Source organism: Zonotrichia leucophrys, chromosome 5, assembly GCF_028769735.1.
Source record: "Zonotrichia leucophrys gambelii isolate GWCS_2022_RI chromosome 5, RI_Zleu_2.0, whole genome shotgun sequence".
Classification (NCBI taxonomy): domain Eukaryota; kingdom Metazoa; phylum Chordata; class Aves; order Passeriformes; family Passerellidae; genus Zonotrichia; species Zonotrichia leucophrys.
In genome coordinates, this window is record NC_088175.1 from 19,501,591 (window position 1) to 19,521,260 (window position 19,670).

General features: G+C 38.5%; 1 protein-coding gene across 7 annotated transcripts in view; it reads left to right on the plus strand.

Annotated features, from left to right (window-relative positions):
• The window catches only part of SLC25A21 (solute carrier family 25 member 21), a 238,934-nt gene that overhangs the window by 192,321 nt on the left and 26,943 nt on the right, over positions 1-19,670 (plus strand). The gene's annotated exons all lie outside the window — the stretch shown is intronic.

Genomic DNA, 19,670 nt, shown 5'->3' on the forward strand with positions numbered 1-19,670 from the left:
ATTCAGAGAAGACTGTAGAAAGTACCTGTAATATATAATAACTATCTTTATTCTATTTTTATTAATTTTTTTAATTGCAGTTCTTTTCATTTGTGAAATCTAGATAGAGTTTTCATTGTCAAAGAAAATGTTCCAGATAGCAATGGTGAAATGTGAGGATGCCTGATAGCATTCCAGCTAGCCTTGGATGTCTACATTTCCTACCTTAACTGATGCATGACCAAAGCTTCTGCTTCTGTGATTCATATGAGACCACTTTATAAACACCTGTGAATAGAAATTCTCTCACAGGAAGAAGTTAATTAAAAAGTGCTTATATATGTGTAACTATAACAGAAACATCCAAATGACACTGCTTGCCCATCACTGAAAAACAGCTGAACTAAGAATTCTGTTAGCCCTCAGGGTTTGCTACTGACTTCATATGTTTTCTTGACAGTATTTCATCAGAAAAGAAACTAAACTAAGCACCTATTTGTGTTTAGCAGAACTCTCTATAACCCTCAGAAGTGTGGGACAAAATCTGCTTTGTCCTTAGAGCCAGACACAAAGCTCGCTTAGCAGCCTAGAGAGAGAATCATCCTACCCAGAGGACACTTAAACAATGAAGCTGGCCGGAGTGCTGCAGGGAGGAAGATGTGGTCAGAGCACCCCCATGTGTGTCCTCACATCTCCACAAAGTCCTGCCAGGACAGACCCTGGGACGAAGGGCAACATGTTGCAACTTAGAGTGTGGGCAAGGCACCATGACTGGGAAACTGAAAGAGCAGCTACTGTAAAGCCATGAGATTAATTGCTTATGAATAAAGCTGATTATAAAACCAGTCCTGAACAAATGTGTTTCACTTAAACCAGAACATCTGTACCAATAATTCTACTGCTCTAAAATCCAATGCTACTGTTTTTCTAAATTGTGATTATTCTTTCAGTTGAGAAAAACAGAATTAACACAAATTAAACCGCCCTTTTTGGACCATACCAGAAAACTTGGATTCGATACTGATGAGACCAAAAAAAGCCATGTCTGGATAATGACATCATCACCTAAGCCTAAAGCTCTTATTGTAAGAAGGGTCATGCAGTTGTCAGGTGGAGACAACTGGTAGGCTCCATCAATCAACTTGTAAGCATTTCCAGATCATGCCTAAAACACACCCATATGGTTGGGCTCCTCATAAAGCAAGGTTGCATCTGCTACCTTGTTTTTTAGAAACAACAGCCTCTGAAATATATTTTCCTTTATACAATGGCCTAAAGGGCTTGACCAGGAACTCGAGATTTTTACTGCTTCTGAACAGAGAGGAATCCAGACCAGGCGGTCCCACTTGCTGGAGTACGGTTTAACTCCCATTTTAAAGCCAATAAGTGGGATATTAAAGCTTCTGTAGATTCAGTCAAGTGGCTGCTCTGCACATTCTTTGCAGCACCATCTCTGCTCACAAAACCCAGTTCTCCCCTGCTCAGGGGAATTGAGCCTGTGGAGTTTCATCAACCTGTTCTCACCCAGCATAGCAACACATCAGGTGCCTGGGGTTGCACAGCATCCTGAATGAGACTTAGTCCTCTCTTCTCTCTGCCACCAGCCTCCCTGGGAGGCAGCCTGGTCTAAACGCCCCAACTTGCTTATACTTATATTTGTGTTTCATTATTGGAAAAAGGACTTCAGACATGTCCAGTAAGAGCATGATCATGAGAGGCTAGAGTGCTCACTGTAAAAGTATTCTATTTATGGGGGGAAAAAATAATACAAAAAACATTAAACATTTCTTTCATTGTTTATTTATGCTTTTTTTCACTGGAAGCTAATCACATATTTTTTCCAAAAATATTATGTTTGTTCTGAGTTTAATTTGTTTGGCTGTAGAGTTTCGTTAGGCATCTAGATTTTGAAACAGGTATTAGTACTAAGAATATGTATTGGCAGGGATGATAATATCAGTTACAGTGGGATAAATGAAATTTTGCCCTAAGACTATTGAAAGAAAATAGAGAGATTGCTGATTCCTGTGGAAAGGGGAGTTATGCACAAAAGTGAAATTCTGAGAGCTGTTAACAAATAAGGACTGAGAACCAGCTTCACTTAAAAGCCATTACATTATTTATAAAACTTATATTATTAACTAAAATAAAGCACGATTTTTATTCATAAGTAAATATATACTGTTTTGATAAATGCAGCTAATATTGTTCTTCCTGATCTTGTTCTGTAATACCATTATGTTGCCATGGTCACATTCCTCCCACTGAAGAAATGCCTATTTTATTGTGAAGAAATCAGCTATCATTGCTTATGGAATTATAAACTGCACATTCTTCTCATTACTCATTCTTAAGACAGGGTACTCTGAACAGACACCAAAAAGAATATAATAGATACAGCTTTTCATTCACATTCCTTCTAAAATCCAAACAAAAAATATTCTTTAAATATTCCTGTTAGTCTAGGAGTATATCACCGTAAATCTCAGAGACTTCAACTGGAATAGGAAGAGTCCTGAGGTCACACCTGAAACAGAATTTTAGGGAGTAACATATTACATTACAGAATGAGTCACGAGGCCAGCTGTGTTTATATATATTGTGCAATTAAAAGTTGGTGATCTTTCTCCTGATAACAATGGGGTATGCTGTACTCTGAATGCACGAGTCACATGGACAAAAATCCACTGTTTGGCCATTATCCAAAAATGACAATGACAAGTACATAAGCAAGTGGTGATTTGTCTTGCTCAGTCTGTGGAAGATTCTTTTTCTTTTTTTTGAGTTCTATTATTTACAAAGTAATACAAATGTTGGGCAATAATCAGGCATAGCGAGCTGACTGTAGTAATATAACATTGATGGACTGGAAACCAGATGGTCTGTCAGATAATGAAGTATTATCTGGCAAGGGATTGTTCCTGAAAGCCAACATCCTCACCTATTTAGCACTCTGGAATGTCGACATATCGGTTACCACATTCACGAGGTGGTATGTGTTGTGCTTTAGAAGCCATCCCTAGAAGAGACTTTTTGATTCAAAATTACTGCCTGATGAGAGGGTAGAGGTGCCATTATTGTAGCACAGCTGGAGGAATATAATGCACAGCAAGATGTGAACCATACATCCGAACTCAGGTTAAAGAGGAACACATAACAGACTACATCCTGATTTCTGTCTAACCAAAGCCATGGTTCATGGATTCTCTAAGCCAGCTCTGCCACCAGAAGAACTGGTGTGTGCTGTGTGCCCAGAGTTATGCATTCCTGCTTTTGTGCCACACTCTCCTTTGAGCCAGCACATGCCCTTCTGCTTCTGGTCAGGAGTCTTGGATGTTGGGGAAATCATTGGGTTAATATTAACCTGGCCACTTAAAAAGAAATGTGTTGGTAACTCAGAAAGGTTCACGGTGGCTAGGTCATCATGTCACACACAGAACTTTAGCCAGCAGAATGGACAGGCTGTTGTGGAGGCAGGACAGAGCAACTGGGAAAGGAAAATAGGGAAATAGGGTTATTTATTCTTTCACAGTAGTGGTGGTTTGTCTTAAACATGTGTGAAACCAGAATTCAGGAATAGCCAAAACTGTTTTAGGCAAATTTGGCAAATTTCAGTTGCTGTAGCTGCCACCTGGGAAGAAAGCTCAGAGAACACAAATGGCAAGGGCAGCTGGCTGGAGGGCTGGCGGGAGCAGTGTCCAGGGCTTGGACATTCCAAAATGTCTCACTGTGGCTGTGATTATAGCATAAAGTGGAGTGCAAAATGAAGAAAAATAACATTAGCTGGATAAATAGTTTATTTAAAGATGACAGAGAATTGCTACATCTTTTATCAGTAAGACTGCAGCTTACAACTTCGACTTTAATTCCCCATTCAGCCAGTGAAGCCATTTTCGCTACCTGCATAATTGCTAAATTGAAAACTGGTTGGCCATGTGATATTAGCTCTTTAATGTTTTCATGAGCCATTTTCTGTCATTACAACTAGGAAGTCCTTTTTCATGTAAGGAAGGAAAGTGGTGCATGTTACTTTTCAATGGAAAGAAAATAGTTACCACAATCTCTTGAGATATGCAATACATTTTAATTATCCTTTATAAGGACAAACATTCTCCCATCATTGTTAGCATTATTCATTTACAACACCTAGAAAATAATTTACCTAGATAACACAAATCAGATAAAAGGGCTTCACTTTCTATGATTTTAGAGCTATAATATTCAATATTGATTATATAAAAAATTTCTTGAAAAAGTCTGCCTCACCCATCAAACCAGTATACCAAATAGAGCTTCAAATGAACTAAATTGGATTTGTGGAATCATGGCCCAGTTATCTTTGCAGGTGACCTTTCTGGCAGTAGGGTGAATTTTCTGTCTGCCAGGCAGATCAAAGAATTCAGAATATCCCTGAAGTGAAACGAATACTTTCACACACTTTAAATATGCATACCAAAATACTATCAGTTAAAGTTTCTGTTTGTCTCAAATTTGGTTTGGGAATGCTTCAAAGCCATCATAATCTCTAGAATTTAATGTATAATTCATCCCAGACCTATCCCTTTAGAATCAGTATTGTGTTTTATTCCCTGCAAACACTTAATGAAGTTGGTAATTGTTTCAATAGACACAAAAGCTGATGGGGCAATTAATGAGAACAGATTATTGTTTTAGAATTACACCCAATTTCATGCTCACTGTGCAACTAAAGGCATTTTCATATGGCCAAATACAAAGTAAATCGAGGGGACATAAAAATTGAGATTATAATTACACTATCAACAATGCAGACAACATTCTCTTAGGTGAAAAAATTAATTGTTAAAGATAGTTACATAACATGAATTCATAGAACTGTACCATGATAAAAAGGTTCATGTGATCCTAAAGCTTACCCAACAAAAGCATAGTAAGGAAGTACAGAATTTTGCCTCTCTATATAACTTTGGTAACACAACTGATAAAATACTGAATTAAATCAACATGTTAAAGAAAATATTGAAGGAAATATGAAGAAGTCTGTGAGGTCCACAAAACTGTACTGGCAGGAAGAGAAATCTTGTGTCATAAAATTGAGGGGCTAAGTTTTTCTGGTTGTAAAGGAGAATATTGAAAAGTTACTTAATTGCTATGGATAGATATATTTTTCACCTGTAGAAAAGGTTTTCTGGCACCTAGAAGCTCATGGATTTTCAGCTTTGTTCAACACAGCCAGTACCTGGAATCTGATGTTAAGCAAGTGCAGGCTTCAAACACAGCTTTCTCTGAATGCAGAAAAACACTGCAACAGTCATCTGGAGGACTTCTGCTGGGGAGGGCCATTACGTAAGTTTTTACAAATATTATTTAATATAGTTTCTAGGTGAAAACTGGTGTGAGTAAATGATGTATCCTAAAGAGTCTCTCCTGAGTTTGCAATCTAGTCTCATAGCTCATCCCCTGTCGTGCATTAAGCTTTGAGAACAGGAAATCTTGCACTGCTCTGAACCTACCATAACACTTGGACATTTGCACTAGAGTAATGACTGTACTTACATCATGCTTCAGAGCTTCAGCAAGTCACTGTCAGGGATCAAGAGGGATTATTTTTTCTTAATGCACAATTGAGTAGAAGCCTGATAGAGAGGGTTTTTTTTCCTTTCTTTTAAGCATGATTGGATACAGATGAAGATGTGATAGCATGGATTAGTCTTTTGACATAAAAAGGAAATCCATTTGGGGAGAGGGGGGTTGGTTTATTGTTGGAGTCTTACCTATTTACAGTTTGGGGGGAAGGAAGGAATTTCTGCCTCGGTCTGGTAGGGTATATCAGAGGTTTCCTGTTCCAGGCATCGTCTCTGGCTCTTTCTGGCTCTTCTCTGCATTCCACCTAGACTATTGCTCACATTCCCTGTCTTCAAGACCAGTGTTGTGTTTAATCTGTATAAGAACAAATACAGCAAAGTGAAAGCTGGTTTTATCCCTATTGAGCATACCTTCAGTCACCCTGAAAAGAACCACAAACCAAAAAGGCTTCTTACACATCCATCAGACATATAACATTTTAGCTTCTTCTGCTCTTGTCCTGTCATCTCCCCACTCCTTCCTTCCTTCCTGCCTTCCTTCCTGCCTTCCTGCCTTCCTTCCTGCCTTCCTGCTTTCCTTCCTGCCTTCCTTCCTGCCTTCCTTCCTGCCTTCCTGCCTTCCTGCCTTCCTCTGTACTATAATTCTTAAGAATGTAGCATTTCGTTCAGGTTAGAAATTAGGCTGAGATGTAGATGATATTTTACTTTGCCAGTCCAAGCACATACAACACAAACTGCTCAATCACTCAACATGTAACAGAACAAACAGAGCTTACTCCTCTGGTGATTTAATCAGTGATGTGTTACACTACTGGAAAGAAACCTGGTGTTAGGGTTTTCTTTTTTGGTTGCTTGGTTGAGGTTTTTTGTTTTTTTGCAAGCAAAGTTTTGGATCAAGACCAGGCAATTGTAACATACTGATTTTATCCTAACCAGTTGGCACAAGTACTTCAGGATCTGGGGAGTAAGAAACTATTTCTTCCAGAACATTCATTCTCACAGGCCTTTCACTGTAAGAAGTAATATTTTTATTCTATCTTTTTAAAAAGAATAACTGAAACTTTGATTATACTATAATTAATGTTAAAAGATTTTTAACATGAAAGCTGATTGTGCACAAATGGCAAATGTATGATACTGCTCCACTTTTTTAATCTCTGTTTTTACCTAAAATATAAGAATTAATGCTATGCTGTCCCTGGTCCTTTGTTGCAAGACAAAGTTTTGTTAAACTTCTCTTCAACTCTTCAGGCCTAGTCTTTGTTTGCAGTTCTCAACATTTTTGGTGCCTAGGCCAGTTCACATTGCATCAGTTCACCCACTTCCAAGAAAACGTTTCCAAAGGCTATGTGTACTTCTGAAAACATGAAGATTGAAGCACCACTGTTTTCTTTAATATCTGATGAAAATAAAATGTTAGTGATTAGAATCTATGTGGTTTTACTTGATTTGGACATATCCCACAGAAGATTTAAAAAAAAAAAACAGCCAACTAAAAGATCATCCATTACCAGTGGGTAATTTCCTGGACACCAAAATGCAAAATGTCCAAGAAAATTTTGCAGCTCCTCACAATTCTCTGTGTGTGGAACTGTGCGCAGTAACAGATGTTTCCACTGCCACAGAATTCAGTAAAAACTGCCAGGGAATTTGGCCCAGATGTGCTATAGAATTACAGTGACCCTGGTAATAGTGAAACTTTAAGAAGCAAACACCAGATGTCCAGTAAAATGGTTAAAAATGAGATCCAAATCATTTTTTTTTACCACATCATGACAAACAAATACAGAGTGAATAAGCTGAAAATCTAAAGTACTACTTTATTATTTGTCATCTCTAAGATGATTCTATGTGCTTGGCTTGCTGTGATATAGTGCCACTTGAATATAATGTCTCATAGAAAAGCTGCATTCCCAGTGGCTTAAATAACTTTGAAAAATGAATTAATTAGACAGGGATATACATTAAACTTGATACAAGGTTGTATTTTTCTCCTTAGCTCCTTTCTCTACTCGTTTTGCTTGAAAAGTGATTGTGGCTGTGTGTGTGCTGTGCTGCTGCCTTAGGACAGCTTGCCTGCAGCCAGGATAAATGGAGTGCTGTCAGTGCCAGCTCGTGTAGTTCTGCTTTAGCTCAAATGGTAGCAGACTCGAGCTGCAGTACCAGGGCTCCCTGCACTGCCTCATTCCGTCTCTGTAGACATGGTAAATGTACTTCTCCTGCAAAGTACAACTATTCATTACTTTATGAGGCACAGCCTTGTGGTTTCTAAGGGGTCCATGTAGGGCAGACCCTGGAGACAATGGAAAGCATTGCACTTCTCTTGCCACTCTATTGATTATTTATGATATTTTTATATCCCCCAGTGTAAGTTTTCGACATTGATTATCAGAACATACTTAAGCCATTTTTAAGTGTCTCTAAACCAAAAAATAATTTCTGTTACAAACCCTGAAATTAAAATGTAGAATTCATGAAAGGCTGGTTGTGTTTGTTAGTAGTATAGATCTGCACAGGACAATAGACATATATCAGTATTCATAAGTTAGATTACTGTTTTTACTTAAAGCCTGAATACAGCACTACCCTGCTCTGTTCTGTCTCTGAAAAACAAATGGTAACAAGATTTTTAACTTGGAACTGGGATTATAGCATTCATAGATAAAAAAACCAGAAAAAATATAGGTGGAGAGCCACAGGTACAAAAAAGGTCTTGGGTGCTTAGAGAAAAAATTAGGGAATGTACAGTCTTTGAAAGAAAAGGGGTAATTACATGCTCCAAAGTCTCTCTTAAAACGTCTTTGCAAAAGATGTGGTATAAATGCTATTAAAATAAAGAGGGCTGCTCTGACTTCTCAAAGAGATGATTCACTGGAGAACTGTCCATAGCTCTGTTACTCCCTATGACACGAGAAAGGGCAAAAAATTGTTTACTAAAAAGTGTATTCTTCCCTGAAAGAAAAACTCATCATAATACATCCAGTGCATCATGACAGAATAGAAATTAAGATAAACTATAGCTTTCAGAAATACTAGTGCTTAGCAATTTAAGAGTTTTCCATTTTTTTATTTATGCAGTGTTTTAGATGATCTTTAGCCTCAGGTGATACCCTTGTCTGAATTTTTGTAACCCAAAAGGAGAACTCAAGGCTGTTCTGAGTTTTGCAGGGGTTTTCACTGTGTTGCCAGTTTTACATAGTTTCAGTACAAAATAATAGACTTGTAGCTTTACTTCAACTATAGACAAACATTTTATTAAAAGCTCAGTGACGCATATGGACTTTTTGAAATTTTTATCTTATAGCAAAACAGAACCCAAAAAAAGAACGTACTGTGTTGTGTATCAATGCTGATCAAGTTGGATGCTTTTTTTTTGGAGCATTGCCTATGGATGCCCGGCACTCCAAACCACTCTACCATGTGTTCCTTCAAGACCTCCTGCAATTACAGCCCAAAATCATTGCACTTGGAGCTCTCTGCCCACACTCATCTCACAAAGCTGCTTGCAGCACAGACAGTTTCACGTGTCCCACCGCTGTTTGCAAGGAAGCAGCCTGTCACCCCGGTTAAGAAAACATGGATGTGTTCTTACGTCCTTGATGGCTGTACTGTCCATAGATAAGGTTTAGAGTAAGGTAGAGTAAGGTGTAGAATTCACATCTCTACACCAACTCTGTAGAATACCAGGCAAGCACTGAGTCGTGTCTAGTGCTGCTTGTATCAACTTTGCAATGCTCTCTGATGATGGAGAAGAAGGAAGCAGTGTGGTTGCACATTGCAGTTACACTCAGATGTGAGATTATGGCAAACAATGCTCCTGTAAAGGTGTAATGGTAATCTCTGGCTAATCTGTCTGAATTCTAGATCCAGCACAGAGTTGTTACCAAGCAAGCTTCATGGCATGTTTGTGAGTTATAAAGGAAACAAGATTCTCTTTTAGAAACTCAGAGAAAATTAAAGATCTAGAAGAAAAGCAAATTTGATCAAAAATTACCTTCTTTTTGACATGTTGATGGTTATAAAGGTACTGCTATTTTAAGTCATAAAATGCAGAAAGTTTTGAAACAAAAAAAAAATCACACTGTAGACTGTAAAATAGCACGTGTTGTATTTACTTGAATTGCTATATGAAACTATTTGTTCATTTTTTAAAACTAAAATACCTTTTATGCTTTTAAAAGTAACTTAGGAGGGAGGGTTCCTTTGTTTTGTTTATTCAATGCCCAAGTGGCAAAATTTCTTTTCTGCAGAAGAATTCAAGTTGTGAAGAGTGCTGGATCAGAAGAGGATATTGAGAAAAAGAAAACATTTCAAAAGAGATGTTCAGGTTAAACCTGCTGAGGCAGGTCTGCTGCTCAAAGAACACATTGCAAGCTTTTTTAAAAAATAAATAATCCAGTACAAACTGCCACATCACCAAGAAACAGGCTCCATCACTTTTTAAGAAAAAACCTGTCAGGTTTCTTTACAGATGTCTATGCAGATGAGGACACTGTTGGCAGGCAAGACAATACTACATAAAACAAGAGTAGATCACTGAATAATAAAAGGCAATAACAATTAGGATAATTAGCAATTAATAATACTTAGGACAGAAACTTCTACACTATTCTTTGCACATCTGCCTTGCCTGTTGATTTGGTCTCAAAAATTATTTACATAACTCTGCATCACAATCTTGTAGCAGCATTTTCATCATAAAGGTATATCCCTGGTGAAAATCCTTGAAAAATCTGTTTCGAATAGTTTAACAGTCAAAATTTGTTCAAAATCCTTTGGTAAATCTTTGGTATATCTTAATTTCTCAGTTATTTAACCTTACCTTCCTGGTCCATTTTCTCTTAGAGAAACTCAGAGTCATGGTTAGTCAACTTACAAGGTAATCACATGACATCGTAGTGCTTTATGTTGTAATATGTGCAAAAAGGACAAGCAAAATGTCATCATAGTATGGGACTGTCATAGTACTGAATGTAGAATCTGTTTGAAAACATTGCTGCATCTTGACTGAAAAGGGACCTTTCATGTTTAAAATGTATTGTGATTCAAGAAAAAGAAATTAAGTTTGTATCAACTGTGAACTCCTTTTGTTCTTAGGTGAGAGTAACACTGAGGAAAATGTATTAATCCATATGGTATTTTTAGGATGTTTTAGGTGCATGAGGAGTAGGAGGTATCCTTTTGGGCACTGCTCCTGCGTCCATGACTGTCAGTGGGCAATGCAGATCTTCCTATACAGAGTTTTCTTAAGCAGTGTGACCTGGGCTGGGATGAGCCTGTCTGGAACAAGGGGCTGGAGCTGGGTTTCACACCCGTGCCCACGCTGTATCACACTGCACAACAGCCCTGCAAAGGTGAAGGAAAAGATCTGTGACACTGCCTCTGCATCTAGGGACACTAGCTGTAACTGTAGGAAATTTGGGCTTTTATTTTCTTGCTCCCGAGTACTTAAAACTTTTCTGATTACTTTCATATAAGAGCATCCATGTTGGATAACAAATGCAGGTATTTGTCTTTAGGCAGGCAGTTGCCATTCATACAAGCTTCCCCGTGCATCTGTGTGCCTTTCACTCCCACGGTATGATTAGATACCACAACTGCCTGCCAGGTGGAAATTCAAGTGCCAGTGTGTGTACATGTTCATGGTGCTGTTCACTGCCTTGAATGGTGCTACAAATTCTGCACACTTTGATCTCAGTGCACATAGCACTTTTGCTCCCTGTTGGTGCAACTATCAACAGTATTGCTGTTACCAAATCAGGGATCTTTCCTTATCTCTCTGCTGCAGATACTGTAAAGAGTAAGAAAAACACCCCAAAGGTCAAGGTGTTAGAAGAAAGAAAACCAAGAAACCAAGTTGTTTAGTTCATGTTTATATATATTTAATGATACCCTATTTGTTTTAATGTAAAAGAGTAGCCGTGAGCTTTTTTTGAAAATTGAGGAATCTATGCATGATTTTAGTTTGTTAAATATACTGCATAAAACCACTGCTGGCCTAGTTTTACTTTAGACTTCAGGAGATGGATGTGTTTATGAGTTCAAATAATTGCAGACAAAATTTTGCACCTGCAGTTATGGTTGCCTGCAGTTCAGTTCAGTTTAAGTATCTACATCACTGATTGCATCTGTAAGTTAAAAACATCTAAGTAACCTAAATTACAAGCACAAATAATTGCAGGTGCAAAACTCATACAAACACAAAATGATCTCTAAATGTTGGTCTTCATTGTGAGTTATTCACTGTATCGTGAACCTAGATTCCTCTGGGAGAGTCACTAATCTGTATAATGACACTGAAAGCCTCTTGAATCTCATATTTAACTAGCAGATGGGAAAGAATACATGGCGTCATATAACTCCCTAGGGATTATGCATGTGGATATTGAAGAGTATAACTTATTCCAATGAAGGCTAACATTAACTTGCAATCAAAAATTTCCTTCCTGAGCCACATTTTTTTCTGATGGAATTAAAACAACTTAATGTTGTATTTTTATGAAGTCACAACCAATTTAAGTAGAACACATTCCCAGGGTAAGCACAGAAATTTTGCTCATCTCATGACTTTCATTTAATGAATCACAGCATCACTTTAACACAGAGAAATGCTGTCACTCTTTTCCAGAAAACACATCTAATTATCCTCTGTGTAATTTTTTTTTTTTTTTGTCAGATACAAGTTTCTAAGCTCATCTCCTAAAAGATACAATTTTTTGCTCTGGTATCAAAATTAAAAATCATTTTCTTGCATTCTTTAGCTTCAATAGACATAGGTGTGGAGCTACTTTAAAAAGTGACTGCTTCCTGTCGTACCAGTTGCGGCAGTACTGTTGGCAAAAGGGGAAAAAAACCCGTAAATTCTCTTCTAGTGTTTGAACAACTAAAACTCCTTCTGAACAAATGAAACATTCTGCCAATCCTGACAGTCCAAAATGCAATGAAGAATTTTTCTGTTTCAGAAGCTCTAGGCAAAGCTGTTTTGGCATGTCCTTAGCTTGTTCCTCTTGCAAACAAAGGGGCAGCTAGAGGGAAAGTCTTTGGGGGAAGAAATGCTGTCAGTTGTAAGAAATGAGACATGCAGACCCATTCTACAGCCTGGCTAGTGATTACATGCAGGTAATTTTTAAGAGCCTAAACCAGCTGCCAGTGATAATAACACTGCCATTTGCACTGATTTCAACAGGAAATACATCAAACAGACCAGCTTAAGGCCTCTCAGAAGCATGGGCCAAACTGGAATTTTGTTCATGGGTGTTGGGGCCGGAGCAGAGGAAAGTGCTCGGAAGGCAGAGGCAGCGGTGGCAGGAGCCCAGAGCAAGCTCTGCTGGGCTGGCAGCAGGGCAGCAGCAGCAGGACAGCAGCAGCAGAGGTGCAGCAGCAGAGGTGCTGCAGCAGGGCAGCAGCAGGGCAGCAGCAGCAGGGCAGCAGCAGAGGTGCAGCAGCAGAGGTGAAGCAGCAGAGGTGCAGCAGCAGAGGTGCAGCAGCAGAGGTGAAGCAGCAGAGGTGCTGCAGCAGAGGTGAAGCAGCAGCAGGGCAGCAGCAGGGCAGCAGCAGAGGTGAAGCAGCAGAGGTGCTGCAGCTGACAAGGTCCTGCCTCACTGCCTGCCAGCTCCCACCACACTCCCAGGCAGCCCCATCAGTCCCTGGAAGCATTGCCAGCCCTGCTTCACAGACCCTCAGCAGTTACAGGGTAAGGAGCAGAGGTGTCAGCCTATCTACATTTTTTAAAATCCAACATAATTACTTCATATTAATCTATTAGATAGGCAGTACACAGTAACAATGTACCACTTAAATAACTAATTTGTAATCATCCTTAGGGACAAAAATCTGGAACAAGATGTCCCTTTTCCACCCATGGGAAACAGTTTATGTTGCTTGTTACAATGCAAGGCTATACCTTCACCTTCCTAGATTATTTGTTCTTTACTTGCGTATAGCAAAACAGAGAAAGCATGTGAGAAATATGTGAATTGTACATCAATGTAAAAAAGTATAAAATACCATCATTTGAATGGAAATAAATTTTAACAAATATTCCTTTTTTAATTCTCACTTTTTTTACTGCCCCAGACAAAAGCAAGAAAGGAAAAAGTTTCATCTTCCAGTTTCTTGAGGGATTTATATTTAGGTGTGTCCTGTAACTCATATAAATTCAGAGTGCATCTTAGAAAGCCAAAAAATTAGCAAGGGTTTTGACCAAGAGATTGGGAGGTGATTAAAACTCATGGAAGAAAGACTCATTTCTCAGTAAGAATAACAGTCACATGGATGATGGATCATAATAACTTCATAATCTGACCCACATGCAGTAAATACAGTGATGACTGTCATTTTGAATAAGTGAGAGGGATTGATGCTGATTATTAATCCATTTCTTGGCCGGTCTGATTGCTTCTGAGCCAGCTTCTCCACTGTTAGTACTTTCCTGATGTATCTTAATAGCTTTCACCGACAGCCTCTTCCTTTTTACCCAGTCACTTTTCATGCAGTGTGTTGTCCTAACTTATTTGACAGATTTCTTTCATTAATTGGTCTGCTTCTAGTATTCCTATAGCTGGAGGCTTGGTCTCTTTTAGTATGTAGTCTAAGAGTGTTGCTACAGGCACAGGCTCACATATAATTCTGGTTTGCTTGCTGCAAAAAATATTTATATTTTTCCCTAATTCTGAGTGTTGCAATGAAAGCTTTGTAAAAAAAAAAAAGAAAAGTTAAATATAATGAAAATAAGGACCTAGTATTTAGTGCCAGTGTCTGAAATGGCAGATATCTGTATAACAGACACAGAATAAATAAAGAAATATATTTGCATAATAGAAATTCAGAAGCCAGCTTAGCTAACTGTGTCATTGATAGATTCATATGGGTTTCCTGTAGAGATGTGTATTTAACATTTGCAGTAGGATAATATACATAACATACTTCACAAGAAAAAAAAATTCTTTTTGGAATGCAAGAGTGTCCAAGCCTGATTTTCTGTGAATGTGTCCAACCTTTAATATCTTTTCAAGTCTGCTGAACTCTGTGCCAGTTGTCCCAGAATGACACTCAGCCTTCCCTATAACATACCTCCTCAGCTGGGGAAATAGCTGTAAATGCTGGGATTGAGGGTGAACTACATGTGTGAACTGGTTAGTGGCTTACAGCTCTCAAAATAAGTGCCTAAATATAAGTCCCTTATTCTCAGTGGTAGGTACTAATTTGTGCCTGCCTTCACTAAGCACTTGCTTGTTTTTCCACAACTTCTGGGGATTTAAAATCTTTTAAATATCCAGCTAGGTCAACACAAAGTTATGTTATAGTTATGTTAAAGTAACATTGCCCTGTGTCCAATTATTTATTTTCTATTAGTAATAAATTCATAACATGCTACATAGCATGAAAATGAAAGGTACCTTTTCCCTGATATAAATTAAATTTTAAGCAAACTTAATTATATTTAGACATACTTTCTTCCTCTTTTTGAACAACGCCCAACTTTTTAACCAATCATGTCTTCACAATTCCTTCCCTTTGTTTAAACATTTCATAAAATCTGAAAGTTGTGCATTTGTTTCATGCAACTGATGTGGTCATGAAAGCCAGGTCTTTTATTTATACTTGGAATAATGCAGAGGTAATGAAAGCAGAATTGGACCTAAGAGGTTTTTTGTTTCAATTATAAAACAATGTGGGTAAATGCCTTGGGTTTGACAGCACCAAAAGAAAGGGAATATTGTGCTTATGCCTTCAATCAGCTTTATTAGATCCTTAAAGGGAAAATTATGTGAAAGGCAGAGGAAGAAAACAACAAGCTAAGCAAGATCGCAATTTCAGTATAATTCGGAGAAAATAACTGATTTAGGTTGGTCGTCTTGCCAGGGTGAATGACTCAAGGCTTCCAAACAAGAAATGGAAACCAGAAGGATAGGGAAAGCCTGCAAGAACAAATTGAGAAGATGTGATTGACTGTAATGTTTCAAAATCAACTGCTGCAAAGATGAGTTTGGGCTCTTGCCCAGAATACAATTGAATGGTGATGTTAATTTAGACCCTTAATGCTGAAACAAAATAAGATGTAGCTGTGTTTCTGTTAGAAATTTATTTGTTCTTTCCAGTGTCTCTAGCTGGGGATATGATGTCATCTCCTCTTTCTTCTATCAGACCCTGCAGTGATTGCTGTTGCTGCTGTTTCATAATTTTTCTGAACACTAGTTTTTTGAAGGAGGCTTGAGTCCAGGTGATAATATCTCTCAAATGTGAAATGTCATCATTGTTCATTGAAAAAATTTGAAAAAATTTCATACTCTGTGAGCAAATAGGCTAAACTCAATTGGCCAAGCAAAGCAGAAGTGTGTGTGTGTGTACTTTTTGACTGGCAAAGCCAGTTACGTTTTTGTTACTATCATGCTAGTTTTTTTAATTAAGTAAATGGTTCATTCTGCAAAGATTGAAATAACTCTCTTTAATGGGTACAATTTGTAAAATGTTATTTGTAAAAGTTGTGGACAGCTGCTTGTCCTCCACCTCAGGCACAGTAGGTTCTAAAAGCAACTACACTTTATGCAAAAAATTAGTCAGTTGACAATAGGCAGTGATGGGATGGCATTGTCTTCTACTTCCTCTTTTCATTTATTCCTTTCATCTTACTGGCTGTGCTTACTAACCTTTTTTCTGTTTCTATTTCAAATCAGGAAGGGAAAAAAACCCTAAACCACAGCTCATAATTAAATACTGAGCTAGCTCTTACCATGTTTACTGAATTACATATTGCATATATGGATGTATATCCTCAAAGTTTCATGTGTTTTTAGATTTCTAAACTTAATGTGTTCCATAGGAATAGACCTTAACTCCTTCTTGTCTGTTTTCCATTAAGAGATTTGCTTCCAAAGAGGAAGGAGGAGCAAAGCAGTGAAAGCCACTTATGTGGCTGTGAAATCCTTCACATTTTAGGGATTCATAGAGCCATGAATATGATTACTCAGCTCTGCAGATTCTCCTGGTTCACAGTAGAGGTTCCTTCAGCAGGAAGTCTTCAGTGTCAGCCTTACAATAAGCAGATCAGCCTGACATCTTTGCACACCTATCTCTGCTGCAGCGTGGCTGCTCCTGGTACAGTCCTTAAAAGAGGACTTCAAACCAGGAGCCCTGAGGGAGGGGGAAGTTACAGCAGCTCTGAGGGAGCGATGGAGCCAAGCAAAGCACCTGGGCTGCTGTGAACCGCGAGGAACACAATGGGAATAAACAGGGCTCAGCTGGGGCCACCTCAAACATTTGCAAGTGAGTGAGGAAGTTTCTGTGAGGAGCCTGCACACCAGGGCACACAACATGGGACACAAACATGAGGAACTGGAGACCTGTGTGCAGCTGCAGGGGTAGGATCTCATCAGGATCCCAGGGATGCAGGGAATGCACCGAGTGCTGCTGTGGAGGGATACAGGCTGCTCAGGAAGGGCTGGCCAGGAAGACAACAGCAGTGCGTGGAGCTCTGCCTGAAGTTCAGTGATGAGAACAGAAGACATGGACATAACATAAAGAGTTCAGTTGAAGGACAACTAAAATTATTAAAGGACTGGAGCACCTTTCACATGAGAAAAGACTGAGAGATGCAGAACTGCCTGGAGGAGAAAAGGCTCAGAGGGGAATCTGGAAGTACCTAAAGGAAAGGTCTCAGTGACAGGACCAGAGGAAATGGACATAAAGTGAAGCACGAGGGGGTCCATATGAACATCAGGAATGTGTTCATTTTTACTATGAGGGTAACTAAGCACTGGCACAGGCTGCCCAGAGAATTTGAAGTATCTCCTTCCTTTAAGGGTAGTCATTCTTTGGAGATACTCAGAAGCTGTCTGGATATGGTCCTGGACAACTGGCTCTAGGCTGCCCTTCCTGAGCAAAGGGTTGGGTCAGATGATCTCAAGAGGTCCCTTTCATCATCAGCTTTTCTGTGATTCAGAAGCAATGGATAATTGCTTTTCATATTTTTAGTTCCCATTTCTTTAGAACTTTCAAATAATCCACTGCCTGGTCTAATGGTGGCCTGAATCACTGGTGTTTCAATGTTGACTTGTGGTTTAATGCTGGATTGCTCTTTAGGAGCTGCTACCTGCCTTACAATATTGCTAAGATGACAAATTTACTGCTCAAATTCCTGGTATATCCTTTCTACATTCTCTCTGAAAAGTTTTCTACAAGATCCCCAGAGATTGTGGAAATGTTACAAGGCTTATATATCCAATAGCTGCATTCATTTTGAATATACAAAAAGGCAACCTGGAAAAGGAACCTGTTGTGCAGTGTAAGGCTGGGTAATGCTGCAGGATATTTTTTAAACTTATTTGTTATTCTATACTCCATATTTCTCTGCTTAGGCATCTCCTACTAATGAAAAAATCCAGACCGAGTCTCAGTTTTTGTAGTGAGAGCTACACCAGTGAGTAAAGCAGTGGAGGACATTAATTCTCCAATTCCAATCATGTGGAGGAGTAGAAATTGCAAGCAGGATGCCTGTTGTAGATATGCTTGCAGGGGTTTAGACTGAGCTGAAAGGAAGAAAGTGTTTACAGGGATCTGTGTTCTTGTAGCTGATCCTACTTGGACCTCAGTTTCAGTTTGAACTCACATTAAAATGTATGAATCGCCTTCTTTAAGGTATTTCACATTTAAATTGCTTGGTGAATAAGTGATATGTTCTGCATATGTATGAACCAATAAAGACTAAAATGGGCCCAGCACTAAGAATAAAGACCAAGGCCAGGCTGGATGGGGCTCGGAGTAACCTGGTCTAGTGGAAGATTCCCTGCTTATGGCAGGCAGGTTGGAACTAAATTATTTTAAGGTCCCTTCCAACCAAACCATTCTGTGTATCTATGATTGTATGATTCTATGGATTCATTATATTTATATTGTTATATCCATATCTATAAGTATCTGTAGGTATATCCATATCTATATTAATAGATACATAAATGTATATTTGTATGTTTATGTTTGGGAAGTAAGACTTTGGAAAAATTTAAACATCTGATGACAACTGAATTCCTTGATCTCCTACTTTTCAGTATTTTGTCATTAAGCCATCATTATGTTAAATGCTCAAAGTGTCCCTTTGTTGGACTGGAGCTCAAACATTGCTTTCTTCAGAGTAAGGATATGCCCAACCCAGAGCATATTACAAGTCCTAAATTACTTTATTTATGTTGGAGAAGCCCAAGCAGAGAACTCCAAAGAAGTGTTTGAAGAAGGATGGGCAAAATGGTATAGTATTTGTAGTATTTTAAATTCACATGGGGAATATGAATTTCATTGTTATCTTTTGACATGTAGAGATCAACTGTAGGAGAATCTATTGATGTCTTACAGACTCTGCAAAAATATTTCAAATATGAGGCTGCTTTAGAAAGGCGAATCATCACATTCCAACATCACCACCTTTCAACATTTTTAAAAACACAAATGCTTTACTTTAGGTAATTTTTTTGTGTGTGTAGACAGAATCCTCTTACAGTCCTGAATTAATGTGTATACATTCTGAAGATGGACAAATTGTAGTATATATTCTTGTTGGCTAACAAGATAACTTACGACCTTAAGCTAAGACAGGAACAACACAAATTGGATATTGAAAAACTTTCTTCTTCATTGTTAAGATGGTCAGGCATTGGAATCATTTGCCCAGAAATGTGGTGGAGTCACCATCCCTGGAGGTGGTGATCATTCTATGATTCTTCTTGGTGATTCCATTAAATTCCTTTCTGAGCTCTTACCATGCACTATCCAGGTTAGTGTGCAGACCTAGCAGACAAGGACCGTGTCTATTTCTACCCCATGTGGGGATTTTGAAAACTACTTGTCATTTAAAGCATTCCCAAGACCCAGCATTGTGTATCTACACTGGCCTTATAAGCAGAGCTCAGGCTGCCTGAAAATGCCATGTGTGTTGGCATGCAGCAGGTTGTGGAATAGATAGATATAGAGATATAGATACACACATGCATATAGATACAGTGACAAGGTACTGCCCAAATGCTTTTTCCCAGATGAAATATGTAATTCTGTCATGGATCTCTGAATGGGTAACTTGTGTTAAAGCTAAGTTGCTAAAAGAAAAAAACTTAATACATTTTGAGACATGTTTAAAAC